This window comes from Mus musculus, chromosome 10, assembly GCF_000001635.26.
Source record: "Mus musculus strain C57BL/6J chromosome 10, GRCm38.p6 C57BL/6J".
Taxonomy (NCBI): Eukaryota; Metazoa; Chordata; class Mammalia; order Rodentia; family Muridae; genus Mus; species Mus musculus.
Genome location: NC_000076.6, coordinates 73018286 through 73040424, shown reverse-complemented (window position 1 = coordinate 73040424; position 22139 = coordinate 73018286). Strand labels below are relative to the sequence as shown.

Genomic DNA, 22139 nt, shown 5'->3' with positions numbered 1-22139 from the left:
GTAACTTGCAAGTTACCAGGGCTTTTAAGAGCACTGTCAGCAGTTGAAGTACTGGGTACTATAGTAGAAAGATGTTTGGATCTGAACTTAGTTTTCACATGTTCTGACGGTAAGGACATCACTAATGACTGTTGATACATTAGTCTAAAGTGTACTTTAAAGTAGTAGGTATATTTGATGAGCTTAAATCATCACCAATGTTTGATCTCACTGCGGTCTGAGACACTAGCATCAGGCTACACAAGCTGCACCCTTATAAATAGGCAGAAAACAACTCCACTAGACAAGTCTGCTTCCGTCCAGTTTGGTCAGGGACTAATGTTTCAGTTTTGCTAATAAACAGGTACGTTATCTTAGGCTCATACTCAGTAAACATAATCCACTTCAACTAAAATAGCCATCTCGCCACCCCGGAAAGTTCTAACATGAATAGAAGGATTACAGCACCAATTCTGTCCTTTCAAAGATGCTGGTAATGCCTTTTGAGAAGGTAGCTTGGCAATCACAAGGGCTTAGCTGAGAACTCAGTCTTTCATGCTTGACTTAACCCTACAGTCCTTGAAGTTTCAGGAGCCAGACCCCACACAGTGCCAGTTCCATCAGAAGGCTTGGCCCTATTCAGTGCTTATCAGCAATCACCTGAAGACTGTTTGCCTCACACCAGGCCGTCTTTATTTGTATAAATGCATTTGAAATGTGCTTTGTTTTCTTACTCATTCTCTCCACTTAGGAGGTATTAAATCCCCAAGGGGTTTATATGGGATATCCATCACAAGGGTCTGTGACAGTTCCTCACATGAGATTCACTAAGCATTCTAGGTAACAAGAAGAATATGGGTTCCTCTGTCCTGAAGTCACCACAGGGAGGTTCAGATCCACAGTGTGGTAGTCTCTCATCTGTGGAGGGATGTACACAGTTGCTGACTGACTCAGTTCAGGAGACTCCCACAGTTTCAAAGGCTCTATGGGAGACTTCATTCAGTACACAATTCGTCTTCTCTCTCTTTTTTTTTCCTCATTAATTTATTTATTCACTTTATATCCTGACCAGAGCATCAGTACCGTTCCTCCCAGCACCAGTGCCCCCTCACCCCAGTCCCTTCCCTCATTCTCCCATACATTTCTCCTCTGAGAAGGGGGAATCACCCCACTCTGGCACATCAAGTCACTGCAGGACTAGGCACATCATCTGGCCAGACAAGGGGTGCCAGTTAGGGAAATGGAACCCACAGGCAGGCAACAGATTCAGGGACAGTCGCTCTGCCATATATGTGCGGGGTGCCTAGGTCCATCTTACACTTGCCCTTTGGTTGGTAATTCAGACTCTGGGAGCCCCACATAAGACCAGGTTACTTGACTCTGTTGGACTTCTTGTGGAATCCCTATCCCCTTCTGGTCCCTCAATCTTCCCCAATTCTTTGACAAAACTCCCAGAGCTTCATATAATGTTTGAACAGAGTTGCCTTCATCTTTTTCCATCCAGGAGCCTCTCAGAGGACAGTTATGCTAGGCTCTTGTATGCAAGCATAAGAGAGTATCATTAATAGTGCCCGGCGTTAGCTCTTGACCATAGGATGGTCTCAATTTGGGCCAGTCGTTGTTTGGCCATTCCCTCTGTCTTTGTTCCATCTTTGTCCTTGCACATTTTTTAGGCAGGACACATTTGGGTTGAAGGTTTTGTGGCTGGGTTGGTGCCCTTTTCCCTTCTCTGGGAGTCCTAATTTGCTACAGGAGGTAACCAGTTCAGACTCCATATCTCCCACTGCTGGGAGTCTCAGGTAGAGTCACCAACCAGAGTCATACCCACTCTCTGAGGCCTCCCTCTTTCCCAGACTTCTGAAGAAATCAGTGGTGGGAAAGGGGTCAGGTATCTCTAGGATGTGCCAATACACGTTCTTTACTTGTAAGTTACATGTGACTTTAGAATTAAGAAAAATGGTCAGACAGTGAGCTTTAAGGAGTCTATTTTCATACTGTTTGGTATGGTTTCAGGATAAAGTCAGATTTAAAAGAAATGATCTGTTTGTACATTCTATACACAAATTTGATAGTCTTTTAGAAAATGGTTTATTGAAGAAACTAAAGGTAAATCAGAAGAGATTTGTAGAAGATCTGTAATTTGATTTCTGATTAAGGAGGATTGGCTAAGTGTTTAAATTGTGTTTTGAAAGCTGTTTCTGTTTAGATCGCAAGTTATTTTGACTCTATCTATCTATCATTTATCTTTTTGCCTATATCCATATCTATACCCATATCCATACCCATATCTACATACATATCTATATCCATAATTATGTCCATATCTATCTATATCCATATATATATATCTACATCTACATTCATCTATATCTATGTGTTTGTTTATGTCTATATCTATGTCTATATTTATGTCTATGTCTATATCTATATCTAATCTATGTCTATTCTATGTCTATCTATATCTAATCAATGTCTATGTCTATATTTATATCATCTATATCTATAATGGCATTAAAAAATTCTTAAAAGGTCTAGGAGTTATGTCAACACTGACTACCATAAGAAAAATAAACTAAATGTCTCAAAATTGAAGGAAGTTTGTGCTTATAAAGTAAAAAAAAACTGAGCTGTTAGCTGTTGTCCTGTTGCCATCCATCTCCATGTGAGGGTTCAGAGAAAATTTTGTTTCATTTCAAGGTTTTTACTGAGGTTATGTTTGTCATTGTGGAGTCGAGAAACACACATGAGATACAGAGAACATGATGCTATAATAAACCTTGGCTCCAGTCTGGGTGAGATGAATCATTTTGTTGGCTTTATCTTCACTGGAGTTTAAATTGAAGGGCTCAAATGACATTAAAGAAAATGGGGAAATATAGCTATACCTTAGTTCTAAGAAAAACATTAAAAAAATAAAACAACCTGATCAATAAAATAATCTATATTACGATGCTTTGTGGCACTTAATACTGGCATTTTGCATCTTCTTTATGTCCCTTCCTGTCTCCTTATCTTCTTCACTCTTCTGTGCCCATGCTGTCTATCTTTAAATCTATATTGCTTGAGGTAATTAAATGCTTTGCCTCAATTGCCACTGAATAGCAGATCCATAGTTATGGATGTATTGAAGAAATTGGTTTAGTTTAATGGAGTCCTATGGATTTTTGAGTTTTCAATTAACAAAGTCATTTGTTAATTTTTCACTTCTTTTGAGTTGATTTGGTAAATGTTGATAATTTGGGGAAAAGATATCATTGCCTTCTTCCCCCCTCTTGATACTTGGGGTTGGGAGGAATCACTTTTCTGTGATTTTACATGTGTTTATGTTTCTGTCCCTCAGAGGCAAGGGTCTATTTTAGGATTAAATACTGCTCTTTAGTACTAGCAGTATTCAGCATACGTCTAAAACCTAGGATGTAATATCTGAAGTAATTGATGTGCGTGTTGCCTCTAAGACCCAATCACATATGTTAAGCAGCTCTTGATTTTTCAGAAAATGGTGTTAACTTTCATTTGTTTATTATTAATTTAAATAATATATTTAAACTGTATAAAGGAGAATTTTGTATTTCCTCTCATAATGGGCTCATGAAAAGATTAATTGTCTGTCATCTGCACCTTTGCATGTCTTGCAGTGAGATATGCTGAAACCTCTGTTATCATCATGATAGCACTCTGTAGCTTTGAAACATTTAACAGCTGGATAGTTCTCACAAATCCAAAATTCTTTCCATGAGACAGCTGTGAGTGACTTAGGCTCACGCTGGCTTTCAGTTAGTAATAGCACAGTCACAAGTACAGACAACTAGTCACTTCCCTCAGTAAGAGGTCAAATAAAATGCCTTTTAGGGATATGTAGTTAGAAATTATTTGCTAATAAATATTTTCTTACTGAGAATACTTGAACTTTGGAAACACATGAAAGTTCTGAAGAAAAAATTGTCATGGCTTGTTAAAGACTAGATAAAGTATGGAATGTCAGACACATTGACATATTTCAATGGTGTGTTTGTGACTGGATTTTCCTTATTTAAGCAAGAGATCTTATTTTTCATCTTTTCTCTCTAAATATGAATATTCCTCAGTATAAGTAGGTCAGATTTGCATAAAGTCATCCTGTTTTCAATTACACTCCATGCACTGCTTTTTTTTTTAATTTTTAAAATGTTTTAAAATTTCATGTATGAGCACTACATTTGCAACATTTTTACCTTTCCCTCTCCTCCTGGTCTACCTCCACCCTTATACCTCCACTATCTTGCTAATGCATGGCCGTCTCCATTGAATGTTGCTTTTATTCATATTTTTTAGGGCTGACCACTTAGGAATGGATAATTCATCAGGAGATTCCCCAACCCCAGCTGCCACTGGTTGTTTGTAGCTCTTCCTATAACAGTACAAAATCCCCCATTCACATTAGAATAGAATATTCTGGATACTCCTAACTCCTGCTCAAGAGAGGCTAAGGTTCTGTTGACAGGGATCTGTAAAAACTGAATATTATTTCCATGATTAAAAAATAGTATATGCAGGGTCTGTACTGGGTATTAGAAAAGAGATAATGAACAAGATAGACTTTTATCATTCAACATCTTACTGTGGTACCGTGAGAAGGATGCAGAGCTTTCAAGTGTAGCAGGTAATTGTTGATGAAGCTTTAAAATTGCAACGTGATAATTTTTGATATCACATGTTTGTTGAGCACTGGTTTCTGGAAGTCAAGTAATTTCACCACCACCAACAACAAAAGAAATATCTTGTTAAATGTTGGAAGATCTTAAAGCCTTGTATCAGTTAACACAAGGTCAAGAGTAGAGTAGCAGCACCACTTCACCTCTAAGGCATGAGTGACCAGAAACCTGGGGCACAAGGAGAAGATGAGAGAGTCTAAGAAATACAAGAGCCAGGCTACGATATAAGACTTTTTTGAAAGGTGATACAGGAACAAAAAATCATGGAAAGACTCTACTTACTCTTGATGGTTTCTGTTCTTTAAAGATAAGCACAGTGAGAAGTATAGCCTTTCAAGACATGTTTCCCTGAAAGAAATTCCAACTAGAGAGGTAGACGAAGGCAAGGCTTATGAAAGACTCTGGATTGTAACCCATGTTCTGCACTCTTTCAATGTGTGTTTCTAGAAAGGACCAAGGGGCAAAATATTTCTCAAATACAAGAGAAATGTCCAGGTTCTGTGTCATCGAAGGGATACTTCTGAAATGAAGCTGAACATTCTCTGAGCTTTATGTACTATGATTTGTGCTAGATTCCGCAAAGCTTTAAAGTATGTCTGGTGGTATGGTAGTTTGAATATCCTTGGATGAGGTGTGGCCCTGTTGGAGTAGGTGTATAACTGTGGGCATGGGCTTTAATACTCTCTTGTTAGCTACCCGGAAGTCAGTCTTTTCCTAGCTATTTTAGAACAAGAGGTGGAACTCTCAGTTCCTCCAGCACCATGCCTGCCTGGATGCTGCCATGCTCCCACCTTGATGATAATGGACTGAACCTCTGAACCTGTAAGCCAGCCCCAATGGCATGTCCTTTTGAAGACTTGTATCTGTTTATAGCAGTAAAACCCTAACTAAGACAGGTAGTTTGGCTAAAAATGATCCCTGTAGACTCATATCTTTGCCTTTTGTCTCTAGTTGGTGGAACTGTTTGGGAAGGATGAAGCGGCATGATCTTCTTGGAGGAGGTGTAGCCTTGTTGGAGGTGATACTTCATTGGGGTGAGCTTTGAGGTTTCAAAAGCTCATGCCAGGCACAGGCACAGTCTTTCTGTGTCTCTCTGTCTCTGTTTCTCTGTCTTTCTCTTTGTCTCTGTCTCTGTTTCCCTCCTATACTCTTTCTCTTCCTCTGACTAGAATTTGCTGATTAGACATGAGCTCCTAGCGACTGCTCTGGCACCTGCCTTCCTGTCTGCCACTATACTCTCCACTATGATGTTCACAGACTCACTCTCTGACACTGTATACAAATACCCCAATTAAATGCCTACCTTTGTATGTTATATTGGTCATGGTATCTGTCCATAGCAGTATAACAGTAACAAGGACAGCTTCTAGTGTTGGGACAGCTTTTATAAGTGACAATGTTGGGAAAAAGCAAAAGAAACTTATTCTAAATACCATTTCATTTTCAGACTTCATTCAATCATAGGGAGAAACTAAGTTCAAAGTCCCAGGCCCAGGGAGCTCAGGAGTTCCTTATAGCTGAGCAACTTCTGTGTAAGGAAACAGTTGTCTGAGTCCACATATTTCAGAAACAATTTGTAAGGAACAGTTGACTGAGCACAGACATCTCAAGGACAACATCTCCATCTTGCTGGCAGGGTCAAACTAAGCTCATGTTTCTAAGCCAGGAACCTACTCCTATCCTGATTGATGGAAACTCCCTTGCTCAACTCCTTATGTCAAAATGTGATTGGACACTGCTGCAGCCTACCCTGTTCCCTCAGCTTTATGGTTTTATCTTTGCTGTACAAAGTCTTCAGGGTCATAGTTCAGCTCCCAAGTCTGTTCTGTGGCCCTGGCCAACCAGTAGCAGCATAATTAGAATTAATTTTTGTCATCTTTATTGATCTAGTATTTGAGTTATATTGGATTTAAGTGGACCCTTCAACAACTAAAGAGAAGATGAACTCATGGTGTGTAATACAGAGATCTTTATGGCTGCTCAAAACATTGACATTAAGAATGCCAGACTTAATTGACTAACCCATAAGAATAACAACACCTAGAGGACTCAGGTTAAAGTAAATGAGGACAGGATCAAAAATAAAAAAAATTAAAAAAATATTCAGAACTATGTATAGTGTAAATTTTTACTTTATTCTTCAAATTATTATATTTGTTAAAAGCATGTAAAAACTTTGAAATGTATCTGGACACAAGGCTGGAAGGATGAAGAAAGGTCCAGAACTGGTGGGGTCTGCAGAATCCTGGTCCAGCTGGGAATGAGTGCCAGGGGTGGGAAGAGAAGGCCTTCTCTGATGATTTTGATGAAACAGCTTTCTTAGACGATCTTAACTTGTGTGTGTCCACCTTTGTTTGGGGTGGGTTTGTAAACATACATTTTATTTGGGGTAAACTAGGGCTACCTATGAACCTTGGAGAGTGGGAAGGTGTTTTCAGGGTACATGTAAAATCATTAGCTGGAATTTACTAGGAATGCCTCATTTGTATGGAGAGGCATTCCAGGCATCCCAGGTACTTGCTGGGCAGGTTCTTAGCAGGAAAGAGAAGTTGAATAAGTAGGTTTGCCAAATTACTTTACCTTCCCCAAGTAGAGGGTTTGGGGGCTCAGAATTCCCAGGGAAAGGGAAACTCTGATGGTAAAGAGTCCTCCATTTTGCACCAAGCCCAGTGGTGCTACCCAGACATGGTAGACTGTGATCTTAATTAGTAGGGTTTCCCCACAATTCAGGCTGCGCAAATACCATAAAGGAAGATGTTCCTATAGCTGATCTCAGGATGTAAAATAAACCAGGACACAACTGAAGTTACAATCTACTGTAAATAAGAGGTAGCTTGGAAAAGTTAGGGATTTTTTTTTCTTTATTTTATTTGCTTTAGTTATGTCTCATTCTGTAGCTCAGGATGACCTTAAAATCACTACATAGCCCATACTGGCCTGAAACTCTTGGAAGTCCTCCTGCCTCAGCATGGAAAGTTCTGTGAATACAGAGATGAGCCACTATGCCTAGCTTTGTAAAAAATATGTAAATACACCTGCCATTGTGACTGCCATTGGCATATCCCACTGTCCATGCCACTGAGCTGATGCCAGAAATTCAATGGTTCAGAAGTTCTGTGATCTCCATTATCCATGGAGATCTGCCTGCAATGGAACATAGTTGGAAAGCTCTTCCCCCGTGACCTGGCTCTACTCTATACTTCTTGTTTCATGTAAAATCCAAGATATAAGCACAGTTCTTAAGTATAGATATACTACCTACCTCACTCATCATGATCCATTGTCCCTGAGATGAAGTAAGTGGTTTTGTTGTCTTCTTTTGCTTGATGACATCTCTCCCAGTGTAGCAGGCACATCACCTGTGTTGATATTTAGATGTGAAACTGGGCTCAACACACAATGTGTTCCTGCTTCCAATGGCTCAACTCATCCTTTCTACTACGTGGGGCAATTACAGACGTAAAGCTGTGAGAGCATTTTAAAGACTCTGATTGTGTACATCATACAAGATGATGATTCAATGAACCCATTGCATTTGGTGCTTCATAGCACTACGCCATCTTTCTTACACTGATGTGGGAACAGTAGACTTGTAAAAGGCAAGGGATGACTTGGCTTATAAACTAGTAGACCGGTTAGAAAGACAGCTCCTGCATTTCAAACTCTAAGTAAGTAATAATTATGTAAGTAGAGTGAAGAGTTCTTTGGCCCACTGCAAACAAACTCACTATGATAGCTATCTCTTCTCAGGTCAGGAACAGAATGGATAAAGGCATTTTCACAGACAACAGAAATGACAAAGCTCAATGAAGACTTTCTGTACAAAATTCTTGCAATGGAGCCATTATGCAGGTTTTTGACAGGTTATTTGTAAGGCATTCGGTTGCATTCTGCAAGGACTCTGGCTTCCTCCATTGCTTGTGATCTTCTGATCGCTGTGCAGTGGGTAGTACAGCAAAGCTCACAGGATTTGGTGCTTCTACATTTTGGGGGAGTGTACCATGCTTGAGCACTTTCTTGAGTGGCAATCGCAAATTGTGCAAAAAGGGCAGTATAAAAATGGCTGGGATTTCAATAACCGAGGTCAGTTTGACATTTAGAGGCAGTGGGCTTGTTGACGTATGTCTGCATACTTTTGCATGATTTTAAATGCTAACCAAGCCACTAGCAATCAGAAAATCAAAGTGAAGCAAAAATAAAATTTTCTGCTCGACTGAAGAAGATGATGATGGCTCACACACTCTTTATTCTAGAGGCTATTTAAAGATTTGTTTTAAATAAATTGAAGTGAAAGGAAATCAGAAAAAAAAAAAAAGCCCAGTAACTTTAAAAGGCACCTCAGAAGAAGAGGGGATGGGGGCATTTGCAGTGATTCATCCTAGTTCAGGAAATATCCTCAGTAATTCGGTACCTCAAACATGAACGCGGAAACATCACCTCCACCTGTATCATTCCATATTCTATTTTTTCTGCTCAAAGTTTACAGAATTGCAAAACTCACTGAAAGTTACAATAATTTTAATCACTTTTATCTCATAAAAGTAATAGAATTAAGAGCAACTCTCCCACACGAAACTAAGATGGTCCAATTTGAATGCAGATGATATTTCATTTTCTTTTATTTGTCTCATTATACTTTGCTTTTCTTTATTCTTTAGAAGAGGTAGGAGCTGCGAAGAAGAAGAAAAAGAAACAATAGGTGCTATGTTGTGCATTTGCCTATGCAACCTGAGATAATTTTGTTTACTCGCCTCTGATATGTTAAGTAGGAAATGGAAAACTAAAGTCTACAAAGCCCCCTTGTTAACTAAATAAGAAAGAACACAGAGGGAATAATTTTATTCACAGACTCAGCTATCCCTCTAGTTCTTTTCTGAAACACAACCATCTAACTATGCCCCCACTCCATGTTTGAAAAACCCCTAAGAACAAACATCCAAGTGCCGATCCAACCTATCATGAATTCCACTGGGGAGAGCCGCTTATCATTAAGACCTGAGACATATTTCAGCTCCAGGAAGGCGAGTATGGATGGCTTCTGAAACTCTTTACAGTAAAGCTGAATGACTGTTCTATTTTCAGTGAATATTCTCAAAATAGCAGTATTTTAAAACTAAAATCATTCACTTCATTCTTTTTTTAAAAACTGTTTTAGAAGTCAGATGTCATAATCATATAACCTACTTTCTATTCATATGGATTTGGGGTTCCTCTGCCTATGTCAGACTGAGCTGTCCACTCTCCTTGGAAGCAATGGAATGTGAGGGTGAAGTGATGGCAGGCTTAGAGTTCTTATGGCTTACTCTGCTTTAGAATAGGTCATTCAAAATTGAAACCAATTCATTCGGAGATTCTTAGAGCCTCTGTTACTGCTTTAAAAGTCAAGAGCAGACATAAGCCTTAGAATTGTCTCTGTGCTCCAGTGGTATGTGTACCTGCTAGGAGTATGGGACAGTCTGTCACCACCTACACATTTTTTTCCTGTAAAAGTAATTGTTGAAAGAATCAGTCGATTTGTAACCTATTATAAAGTACATACTAAAATTCTCTCAGAAGTTTACTAACGTAGAAACCACTTAACACTTGGCACAAAAATTTTTTCAGGGACCTGGAGCTATGTATTTAAGGAAGTTGTCACTGCCTCTGATACTTAAGAAATTGACAAGCCTGACATTTTGGGAAAGTACAATTTAATGACATTTATTTCTGCATCAAAAATTTAGAATATATTTTTATTTACTAACCTAAAGATATATTATTACTTATATATTAACTAATATATTAATGGCAATGATTTATTAATAGTTTATACACATATAATATATTACTAATAATATATAGATATAGCAGGTAAAATAAATATTCACAGTACTTGAAACAAGATGTTCACCCTATATGAAAGTGAATATGCCAGGAATATTTGGAATAAGCACATTAATGAAAGAGAAACATACAAAGTAAAACTTTAAGAAATCGAATTAAACTCTGTAATATTATTTCAGAATTAGAAAAAACAGTGCAGACTCACTGCAGCTTGAAAATTTGATTTTGTTGTTACACATGAACTTTATAGATGAATGTATCAATGAAGACCTGTAGGTCTGAGAAGGTAAGACTACGAAGTTTTTGGACTAGTAAGTTAGACATCAAGCATGGGATTAATATCTAAATATTAATATCTAGATATTCATATCTATAAATAAAGAACTAATGAAGTAAATAGCCAGAGTATCAACTAATCAACACACAGGTGATTAACTGAAGAAGCCATTATCAAATGAAGGAATGTACAAATGATCGGTAAATTGAAAGAGGGTTCACTAGCCCCAGCTATTGGGGAAAATCAAAACTGCTCTGATGAGAGCTCAGATCAGTCAGAAGGGCTTCTGTTGAGGGAAACTGACAACACATCATACGGATGTTAAGGAAAGAACACTTACTCCTTATTGGCAGATGCAGATGTGTGTACCACTGTGGAAATGTGTGTGGTACTCAATCTCAAACTAAAATTAGAACTGCCCTATGGCCCAGCTGTGCCAATTTGGGTATTTGTAAGAAGGACTCTGAGTTCACCTACCATTGGTATGCTTGTCCACCTGTGTTTACTGCTGTGCTATTATAATATCTAAGCAAAAATATCAGGTTAGATGTCTATCAGCAGATGAATGAATAAAGAAATCTGTCCCCTGCACAGAATAGGATTTAAAAAAAAAGATTTATTTAGTTATTTTATGTATATACTACACTGTAGCTGTCTTCCAACCCACTAGAAGAGGGCATGAGATCTCATTACTGATTGTGAGTCACCATGTGGTTGCTGGGAATTTAACTCAGAACATCTGGAAGAGCAGTCAGTGCCCTTAACTGCTGAGCCATTTTTCCAGCCCGAGAATGGGATTTTATGCTGACAAAAATATTGATAGTTTCAAGATAATTGATGAGGATAGAAATATTATGTTCAGCAATAGAAATTGGACTTGAACAAATGCTATATTATTCTTTCATACAGAACATGGACTGAAAGTTAAATATAATTTAATATCTCTGCACATACATGACTGTAAGTCTGTGTGTATGTGTGTTGAGTGTGTGCATATGAGTGTGTACATTGTGTGAATGTGTGTATGTATATGTGTGTGAGTGTATGTGTGTTGAGTGTGTGTATGAGTGTATATGTGAGTGCATGTGTGTATAAGTGTATGTGAGCATGAGTGTGTTTGTGTGCGTGTCTGTGTGTGTGTGTGTGTGTGTGTCTGTATAGATCATCAAACTAGAAAGGAATCAAGAAATGATAGGAAGGGCTCTTGCAGGAGAGAGGAAGAAAGAAGTTAAGGATATGTGTGATACAAAAGCAGAAGGGGAGCATGTGTCCTTCTTACCGGTTGGGACATCTTCTGGATATATGCCCAGGAGAGGTATTGCGGGATCCTCCGGTAGTACTATGTCCAATTTTCTGAGGAACCGCCAACACATGCTCCACTATGTTCATAGCAGCCTTATTTATAATAGCCAGATGCTGGAAAGAACCCAGATGCCCCTCAACAGAGGAATGGATACAGAAAATGTGGTACATTTACACAATGGAATACTACTCAGCTATTTAAAAAAATGAATTTATGAAATTCCTAGGCAAATGGATGGACCTGGAGGGCATCATCCTGAGTGAGGTAACCCAAACACAAAGGAACTCGCACAATATGTACTCACTGATAAGTGGATATTAGCCCAGAAACTTAGGATACCCAAGATATAAGATACAATTTGCTAAACACATGAAATTCAAGAAGAACGAAGACCAAAGTGTGGACACTTTGCCCCTTCTTAGAAATGGGAACAAAACACCCATTGAAGGAGTTACAGAGACAAAATTTGGAGCTGTGACGAAAGGATGGACCATCTAGTGATTGCCATATGCAGGGATCCATCCCATAATCAGCTCCCAAACGCTGACACCATTGCATACACTAGCAAGATTTTGCTGAAAGGACCCAGATATAGCTGTCTCTTGTGAGACTATGCCGGGGCCTAGCAAACACAGAAGTGGATGATCACAGTCAGCTATTGGATGGGTCACATGGCCCCCAATGGAGGAGCTAGAGAAATTACTCAAGGAGCTAAAGGGAACTGCAACCCTATAGGTGGAACAACATTATGAACTAACCAATACCCCAGAGCTCTTGACTCTAGCTGCATATGTATCAAAAGATGGCCTAGTCGGCCATCACTGCAAAGAGAGGCCCATTGGACTTGCAAACTGTATATGCCCCAGTACAGGGGAACCCCAGGGCCAAAACAGGGGAGTGGGTGGGTAGTGGATTGGGGGGGTGGGTATGGCGGACTTTTGGGATAGCATTAAAAATGTAAACGAGGAAAATACCTAATAAAAATAAAATAAAATAAAAAAAAATAAAAACAAAAGCAGAAGGGGATATAGGGGAAAGAAGAGACCAGAGAGGCAACCAGGGCAGTTCATGAGAGAGGTGAATTACAGTGCAGACTGGTGACCTGCATGGAAATGCTATTAAAGTCCCTTACCTTTGCATGCTAACTTAAAAAGTAATACAAATAAAACTACAGCCTTTGCTTTAAAGAATCATATAGTTATATATGACATTTAATATAAATTTGTTCATTCGTTTTTACTTTCTCTTTAATAATTTGTAACAGCTATCAGCAATTAGTTGTCCCATATAATATAAATTCTTAATCCAAGCACTCCATTAAATTACAGGTGAGGAAAGTGTCTACACCACACATCACATTTACTTAGTACTGATCATGCTGACTATTCAGGCTCACAAAATTAACCAGCATTTTCACGAAAAATACCTGCTTGAAAAGACAAATTTTGAAGCATCTTTCACACTCTCTTACTAGACACTTCCCAAGGTTAAGGTTGTAAATTCCAACACTGACCTGAGATAAAGGGTTCCTTCTTCATCCAACACTGTTGGTTAATTAGCCAATGAGCTTTCATCTCCTCCTGCAGCCATACTTATATATTTTACAAAAAGTTATGATATAAGATAAACTATGCACCATCTCTGTGAGATCCATTTGGATTCCTACTAGTGTCTACAAGGTATCATAAGGTTTTTATTCATGCTGTTCATTTGTTTTTCAAGCTGCATTTCAATTTTTGTCCTCACACAAATGGTTGCAATTTAGGAGGTTCGATATCATATCAATATCAAGGTCAATTTAAAAATCAAAATAAGCACAAAAATAAGCAACTATTATTTTACATGTTGACAATTGCAATGAATTAATAACACTGGACTCATTCAAGCAAATGAAAAATAATTTTAAATTGTATTAAAACAAAATATTTGTGAGCTTTGTAGTAAATATTATTCTTTGTAATAATAAAACATTAAAATTAGAAGAATTAGTAGTACTGCTATTAGTTCATATATTCATCAGATTTCATTTCTATTTGAACAGATTCATGTTTTTCTTAATAGTGAATATTATAAAACACAAGGCTTTACGATGTTATTAAATTTGCATTCTGTTAATCACGTTTGATATTTTTGGCAATTGAACTGGCTTTTATCAGTAGACTGTAATTATATATTTAATTTAGTAATTAATATTTGTAATAAGCAAGTACTCTATAGGAGCTAAGGTAACACTGAAGGACAGACAAAGCCTTATAAGTTACAATCATGCATATTTCATCCCAAAGATTTAAACAGATAATTCTTCTTAGCTTGAAGCATGTGCACTTTTAACAAAAAAAGAAATTAAAAATAGAAATTGTCAAATGAAGTCTTTTTTCCACATGATTTTGAACATTTAGACAAATAATAATGCTGTATAATTGGTAATCTCATTATCTCCTTTCCATTGAAGGATTGGATATGACTTATTTAATTTAGCTGAGTTTCTCTTCCACAGCAGCAAAGCAGGACATTCTACAAATATATTTCCTCCTGGACTGGGTATCAGTATGAAAATTTTAAAAGAAAAAGATTATGCTGGGTTTCCTGGGATGTTCTAAGGGGCATACTTCATGAAGAAATACTATTTGAGAAAACCTATTAAAACTTGGTAGGAATTGTGGAAGTCTATGGAGTTTACCCTGTTATCCGTTCTGCTATTCCTGCATCCCTATAGCAGACTTGCAGCTAAAACACAGGGTTCCGTCATTACTGCCCAGTTGAAGTTAAGATATTATAGCTGCAGAGCTTGGGACCTCGGCAATTAGGCTCCAGTTCAGCTGTCTCCTTCAGAAGAAAATCGTAGGAGGGTTTGGCAAGAGTTGGAGGCTTCCTTCTGTCTCTAAGCCCACCATGTGGTGCAGGCATGGCATCTCAGTACTCTAGAAGTAGAATCAGGAAGATAGCTAGGCTAGCCTAGACGACAGAGTAAAACTCTGTCTCAAACAAAAATCTATGGTTTTAGTGAAATCCAAATTGATGAGAATGCAAGAGAAAGTTGCTAAACCACATGTTAGCTCTTCAACCAGAGGCAACTGGGAAAGACAAGGAAGGGACCTCGAGTGTGAGCCCAAACTTCAAACTCTGCACTAAAAAAGATCCTCTCTTTAAAGGTGTCAGGCTCCCAATGGACCAATCCAGGTATGTATCCGTTTGTATATTACAACTCTGTGGTGATGGGAAGCTTGACAAGTGAATGCAATTCAGAAAGAGTCAGAGCGAGCCAAGGCAACAAAGGTTATGCTGGGTTTCCCCACTGGTCCCTCAATGTGAAGCTGTGCTTCTAGGAAGCTTTGACATCATCTTCACTTTGGGAGGAAGTAGAATTGATCAAAATAGTCTAGTCAGTTACCAAAACAAACACACAAGTGAAAAACAATAATAATGGCTGATTGGAAGCACTTGCTACTCTCGCAGTCCAGGTTCTTCGTGGCATCCATATCAGGTGTTTCACTACTGTCCATAACTCCAGCTCCTGGTACTCCCCTGCACTCTTCTGGCAACCAAGGATACTGCACCCACCAGCACAAAACCAAGCACAAACACTCATAAGCCGCACATCATTTTATAAAGGATAGAAACCAAAACGTAAACATTAACAAAATTGACAAGCCCATGTAAAAAACAGAGTTGTCTATCTCACAATGTCTATTCAGCACTGTAGGAGGTTTTTGGCTGGAGTAAAATGAAGCAATATTTTAAATTTTAGACAGCAATTAACCATGCCTGTTAGCAAATAATAACATACACTTGAAATCCACTTGGAGTGGAAATTTCTGGTTGTGTCATGTGATGCTTTTTTGAAGCAGACTCATGTGAAGTTTTGCTGGAGCAGACCCATGAGAGGACTCGTGATGTTTGTAGAGAATATCAGTAGAACCCAACAGAGAGTGATGGCTCATTTGCATTGCTTGCCATGAGAGTCTTCCTTGGTCTCCAGGGGTCACTGATGTCCACTTTGTTGACAGAGGCATGGCATAGAACTTCTCCTAGCTTTCTGGTTGGCCTCTGCTCACTACAGCTGATTCATGCTGATTGAGCAGAGGCCTGGCTGTTTCTGCTGGATCATGCCACCGATACTGATTCATGTTTGGTGACACGTTTGAACTGGACTGCTGGCATGCTGACAATAGAGATTGGAAGTGCTCCAAACAACTACTTCTAAACAGGTCTACATCCCCTTGTTCTAGTCACCATCTTTCCTCACCTACCTTTGGACTGTTGGCTAGAAGGGCAGTGGAAGCATTTGAGAACCCTTACTAAAGTAGATTTTGAAAACTCTAAGCCTACATCCACTTATAATGCAAGGTTTTTATTTAGAAGATAAATACCCAGAATTCCCATTTCCCAACATAAGCTTGTGACGAGCAATCTAAAATGAAATCATGAAGGCAACTTCATGCACACTAGCATAGAAGGAACAGCATACTAAGTCAAGAGTTGAACAAAGAAGATGAAATACTTTATTCTGCAAACTTATAAAAGAAACTCAAGATCCACAACATAAAGAAATAAAATGGTTAAAGAATGTAAAGAAAGAAATTAACGGTTGGTACATCAATCTTTCTCCTCTCAAGGCTCAGAGGGTGTGTCCTAAAAGGTCAAAGGTTAATAGCTGGTGGAAGGGGAAGTGATTTATGAATCGTTGTCCTCTGGACATGGCATGACTAACACATCATTCAACAAAAAGCATAAGATCTGCACAAGATCAAGCCAGTGAAAGTTCTAGCATGGATAGGAAAGGGGTTCCTGAGGCTCATCCCCAAGTCTAGGAGCTTTTTGCAGGTCATGGTTGCTGAGGGAGGGAACCTCACTTCCCCTTGGGGAAATAGGTTACCCATGACCTAATTAAGGAGCCCATACACATTTGCACATGGCATCAAAACTTGGACTCAGTGCGATGATGGTGATGATGATGATATAACGATGATGATGATGACAGTGGTATTGATGGTGATGGTACTGATGGTGATGGTGGTGGTGATGGTGCTGATGGTGAGGATGTGGTGGTAGTGAAGGTAGTGATGATAGATTCAACTTGGAAAGGGATGGGTTAGAGGTTCATAATGGGCACGAGCTGAAGGCACTGTGGAGTTGAAAGGTTGGAAAAATAAGCATCATTACATACGCGCAGGAAAATTTCAGAAAATTAAAAAGAATATACTTTTAAGTAGCCATCATATCACATATCAAAACTGCTAAAACAACTTCTTTGAATGGAATAATTGGCAAGGGATGGATTGTCATAAAAGCATTTTCCCCAGTATTGAACACAAAATGGATTTATAATAATGTTCACAATTATGACAGGTGATTTCCCTTTGTTGAGATGAACTTTTAAAAGCTTTACCTGTTGCCATGACTTGTGTTTCAAAGTGGAACATTAATTGCAGAATCCCTATTTAATTTTCTCTTCACACTGAAATAAATGAAGTATAAATCCAATATTTGGATAGTCTGTCTGCTAATGGTGCTAGCTCATTTAAAGACATCTTTTCACTTATATCTAAGCACAAAAAGAACCCCCATTATTCTTTCCCCCAATGAAAAATTCTTCTTAGAAAAGTCTGAGATTTGCAAGAGGTCTGCTGAAACCTCTTCAGCAGATTTCTATCCTAGTTTCCAGCCTTCCAAGGACTCTACTATAGCCCCAAAGGCAGGTTTTTAAATGTCAGTGCATATTTTATGTAAATTACACTTTAATCACCACATTCTGATTATTTAAAATGCAGCACCTAAAGTCTTATTTTTAGCTTACTATCTAAAAGGGTAAATGGAAGAACAAAAATGGTTTCTGAAAAACTAAACCAAGTCATGCTACAAAAATACCCATGTACTATCTTTGAACTCTGTGATAGATTATTTCTGGCTAAATTTCATGTAAACTCAACAAGTTTCCCCTTTCCCTTCATCTGAACTACAAGAGTCTGGAATGTTAGGATCCATTGAAAACTAACCCGTGACAACCTGGTCAAATGTTGAGCAAATTTTCACCCAGGTCAACAGTGCCGCACCATTTCTCAGCGGACAGTATGTTCCACTGTGTCTAGAGCAGTTGTAAAGATGGTGGCTTTGTTATTGTTGCCAGGACAACCAATTGAGGAGAAGCTTGCCCATGGAGGCCTTCAGAGTGCAGGTCAAGATACTTTGATGTAAATTTAAGGACATCACTTGTATCTGACCATATTGTGTTGTTTAATGATGGAAATTTAGGAGATGTTAAATTGGACATTTCCTAGGACAAGAGTTCTATCAGGCAAATGGCTTATATGTGGTTATATTAATATTGAGGGAAAATGAGAATTCACTCAAAATATTTGATCAAAACTGACACTTTTTATTGGCTAGTTGCCATCTTGGTTGTTTTTTTTTTTTTTAAAGATTTATTTATTTATTTATTTATTTAGATGTAAGTACACTGTAGCTGTCTTCAGACACACCAGAAGAGGGCATCCAATCACATTACAGATGATTGTGAGCCACCATGTGGTTGCTGGGGTTTGAACTCAGGACCTCCAGAAGATCAGTCATTGCTCTTAACCTCTGAACCATCTCTCCAGCCCACCAAAACAAAACTGACACTCTTTAAGATAGAGAATGAGCCAATAGAATTTAAGAGCTAAAAAAAAAAAAAAAAAGGACTTGAGTGGCCAGAGGGGCTGCATCTAAGAAGCATACTTCGTTACCCAACTGCTTTATGTAGGTTTTACACTGTTAACTTCTACAATGCTTGACCTTAAGAGGAATATCATCCCGTGGTGACAGCAGAGGCGATTTGAAAGTTTCATGTAGATGAGCTTATGAATCATTTCGGAATATTTCAAATTTACCCTACAGGCAATGGGGAAATAAGGAGATGCAGGCAGGAAAAATAAGTTTCAACTGAAATGTCAAAAACGATGACTATGACTGTAGGGGATTTTAAAAAAATAGGTCTTGAGACTTTATTTTCTTGCCTTTAAAACCAAGAGAATAAAATACGACGTTTTTCTTCCCCAGATTCCTTGTGCCTCAGCACCAGTGGGCATCCAGGAAGCCAGTTACTAACCAATAGCAAACATCTCAAGTGTACAAATTAAGAATTTTTTCCCATCCACCCTCACTGGTACTAAAAACAATCCTTGAAATTGTACTAGCATTCTCCATTATCAGCCAGGTGTTCGGATTAGAGGAAAACAACTTCCTGTGTGAAGAGAATTTAGATGCAGAGCCAGGGGGGAGACACTGTATCCGAGGAAGGCAGATGCTTCCAGAGAAGAGAAATTTCCCTTAAGCAAAATCAGAAGAGAGCTTGGAGTCATATTGTCATTATGTGAATTCAAGCATGGTTGGAATATAGAGGAGACAGTGCAATATGCATAGTTATTAAACTTTAAAGACACAAATGTTAATTGTAAGTGCTGAGTACTGGTTTCTTTCCTGTATTTTTGTCGTTTTTTTTTTTTTTTTTTTTTAATATTTCCTTTAGACTTTGTAATTCAATGTTGCATTTCTTCTCTACTTCTGGAACAAAGGAGAAATGGTGACCACAGGAGACTGTAACTGTAACAATAACTCTTTTCCTTAAGTATTTGTTACTGGACACAGCAAGTATTAACTATTTTCACCAGGGTGAATTAGGAGATCTCTCTTCAAATATTAAACACTGGGAATGCTTAATATTATTTAATATTATTAAATTATTTACTTTTGAACATTATGTTTAACATATTCATTTGTCAAGTAAGAATAAGCAGACAGTATCAAAAATATCAGAATGTTTTTGTATATACTTTAAAAACTCTCTGAACTGTAGGGTAACAACAACTATGTATTCTGAACAAACATTACTATTTCACACTCCCCCACCCCCTCCCCACCCACCAAACACCTTAGATGCTAGTTTAGGGATCATGTATCATTTGTCTCGAAATTCCTTTTCCCCAGTACATCTGTGTCAAGTGTAAAACAGGGAGATTGTCACTAGAGGTGAGAAAAAAAATGATGGAAATGTCAGCTCCAGCTCCACATCGCAACAGACAGTGAATCAGACCACTAAGCCAACTGGAGATTCTGATCTCCACTGACTCTTGGAACATGACTCAGCTGAGAAGCATGGGGGCATTGCAGCCAGGACAGTGGAAGAGACTTTGTGAGACAGACCTTGTAGTGGCTCACTGTATACTGAGCGCTTCTGGAGTCTGAGGAAAAAAGCATCCCAAATTCAAGACTAGCAAGTCTGAAAATAGGGAGAAAATAGTGCCAGAGGTGTGACCATTGCATTGCTGTGTGCCTTGAGTACACAGCCATAAGAGAACGGTATGAACACACTCACCTTCTCATAGTGACGGTCAAACTTGACTTCATGTTTGCCGTTATTCACCACTCGGCAAGCTCTATGGTAGGAAACAATTCGAGCTTACATTATTTTTATTATTTTGCTGTAGTACCCTAAATACTTGCATAGGTTTTTCTTTGTAAAATGGAAATGGAAATACCACTGAATTGAAAGTTGACAGAAGAACAGATGCAATGATGAAAACCTTAAACCCCAAGCAAGGTGCTGCATCGCTCTGTCTAGGAAGAGCGGTAGTCATATTTTACTAATATCTCCCACAGACTTCTGTGCTTGTTCCACGGAAGCATGAGGTAGGGAGGGCAGACTAGGAGTGAAGACAGCAAACAGGATGCTTCTTCTCTTGGGAACAGTCAGTTTGCCTTTCAGCACAGGACCCACTAGCTCTTGTTTCTTCATTCTACTCTCAACCTTTTCTAGAAAATTCCCTCTCAACCTTACCTCACTGTTTCTGGACATACTCCTAAGGTTGACTATGTATCTGAGCACTTTTATCTTTGAACCTAGTCACTTAGGAATAAAAGGGACATGAGTTCAATGACAAGATTCTAGAAGCTTAGAAGCAGTCTATCCATTTCTATGATAGGGATTTTGAGCAAGGGAAGTCTTAATATTTGAAAACAGCTATGTGTTCAGCTTAACTGTTTAAAGAGGGGGAGGGATCAAGATTTGAAAAACTATGGATGTGCTAGTGTGTACACAGATATTCATGAGTGTGGGTTCATTCATGTTTACCTGAGCATTTGGCACCTGCACATAACTCTTCAAGCTACTATGGCGTAAGGATTTGGAGGTGACAAGAATCAGTAGGCAAATCCCTCTCCTCTTATTAAACTGAGACTTTTAGTTCTATCCCTGGATTTTAAAAGCTTAAGAGATTTGATTAGTATATTAATATGTAATTTATAATCATCAGGTATGGCTCACAATGAAGGGTTGTAGCTTAGTGTATTTAAAGCAATACATCAATAAAATGTATATATTCATCTATAATGAAGAGGAGGGAATGATGTACTTTGCAGAATCTCATGTATTATTAGCCAAAAACTCTGTTGGAACAATTATAAACTTTATATAGGAAAAACATAAACCATTTCTGTCTCCAGAAAAATGTAAACAAGGAAATGGACTTGTTAACCACGTTGCAAGCAAATCGAATGGAACCGTCTGAGGCATTGCTTAGCTGACTCCCGATTTACATTTTCCCTAGCAGGGAGAAGAAAGGCGATGCTGGGTAAAGAATGCGAAGAGGATAATTTATATAATTAATCACAGCGCTCTGATCAATAGAGCGTCAGAGGCCATTTTCGATACTGAGTAGAATGACTTCTCAGATGTAATGGACTGCTTGGAAATCTATCCTTCTGACTTAGTCCATAAAGAAGCAGCCAGAACCACGGAGCTGGGGCAGGAGAGGGTGTCAGAGGTGAGTCAAAAATAAAGTTAAGTTTCAAGCAACCGCACCACCTTACAACACAGATCCAGGAGAGGCCCAGGACGATCTACCCCTAGTTTATCATGATGATGTAGAGACCTGGTTGTGTGCACAGATTTCCCTTGCTCCGCAGGAGTGTTCCCCCTGGTGTGCCTTCCCTAGGACCCCAGTCTCCCTATAGCACCTTTCCCTCTTATATTCCTCCCTAGCACCCCAATCTCCCTGTTTCCAACATCGGACCTGCCAAGCCATTCCAT

At 38.6% G+C, this 22139-nt stretch overlaps 1 long non-coding RNA gene across 1 annotated transcript in view; it reads left to right on the top strand.

Annotated features, from left to right (window-relative positions):
• Positions 1 to 22139, top strand: part of A330049N07Rik (RIKEN cDNA A330049N07 gene) — a 113403-nt gene that overhangs the window by 46281 nt on the left and 44983 nt on the right. The window contains exon 2 of the long non-coding RNA NR_040646.1: positions 21658 to 21873. This is a non-coding gene — a long non-coding RNA (RIKEN cDNA A330049N07 gene). The remainder of the gene's footprint in view (positions 1 to 21657; positions 21874 to 22139) is intronic.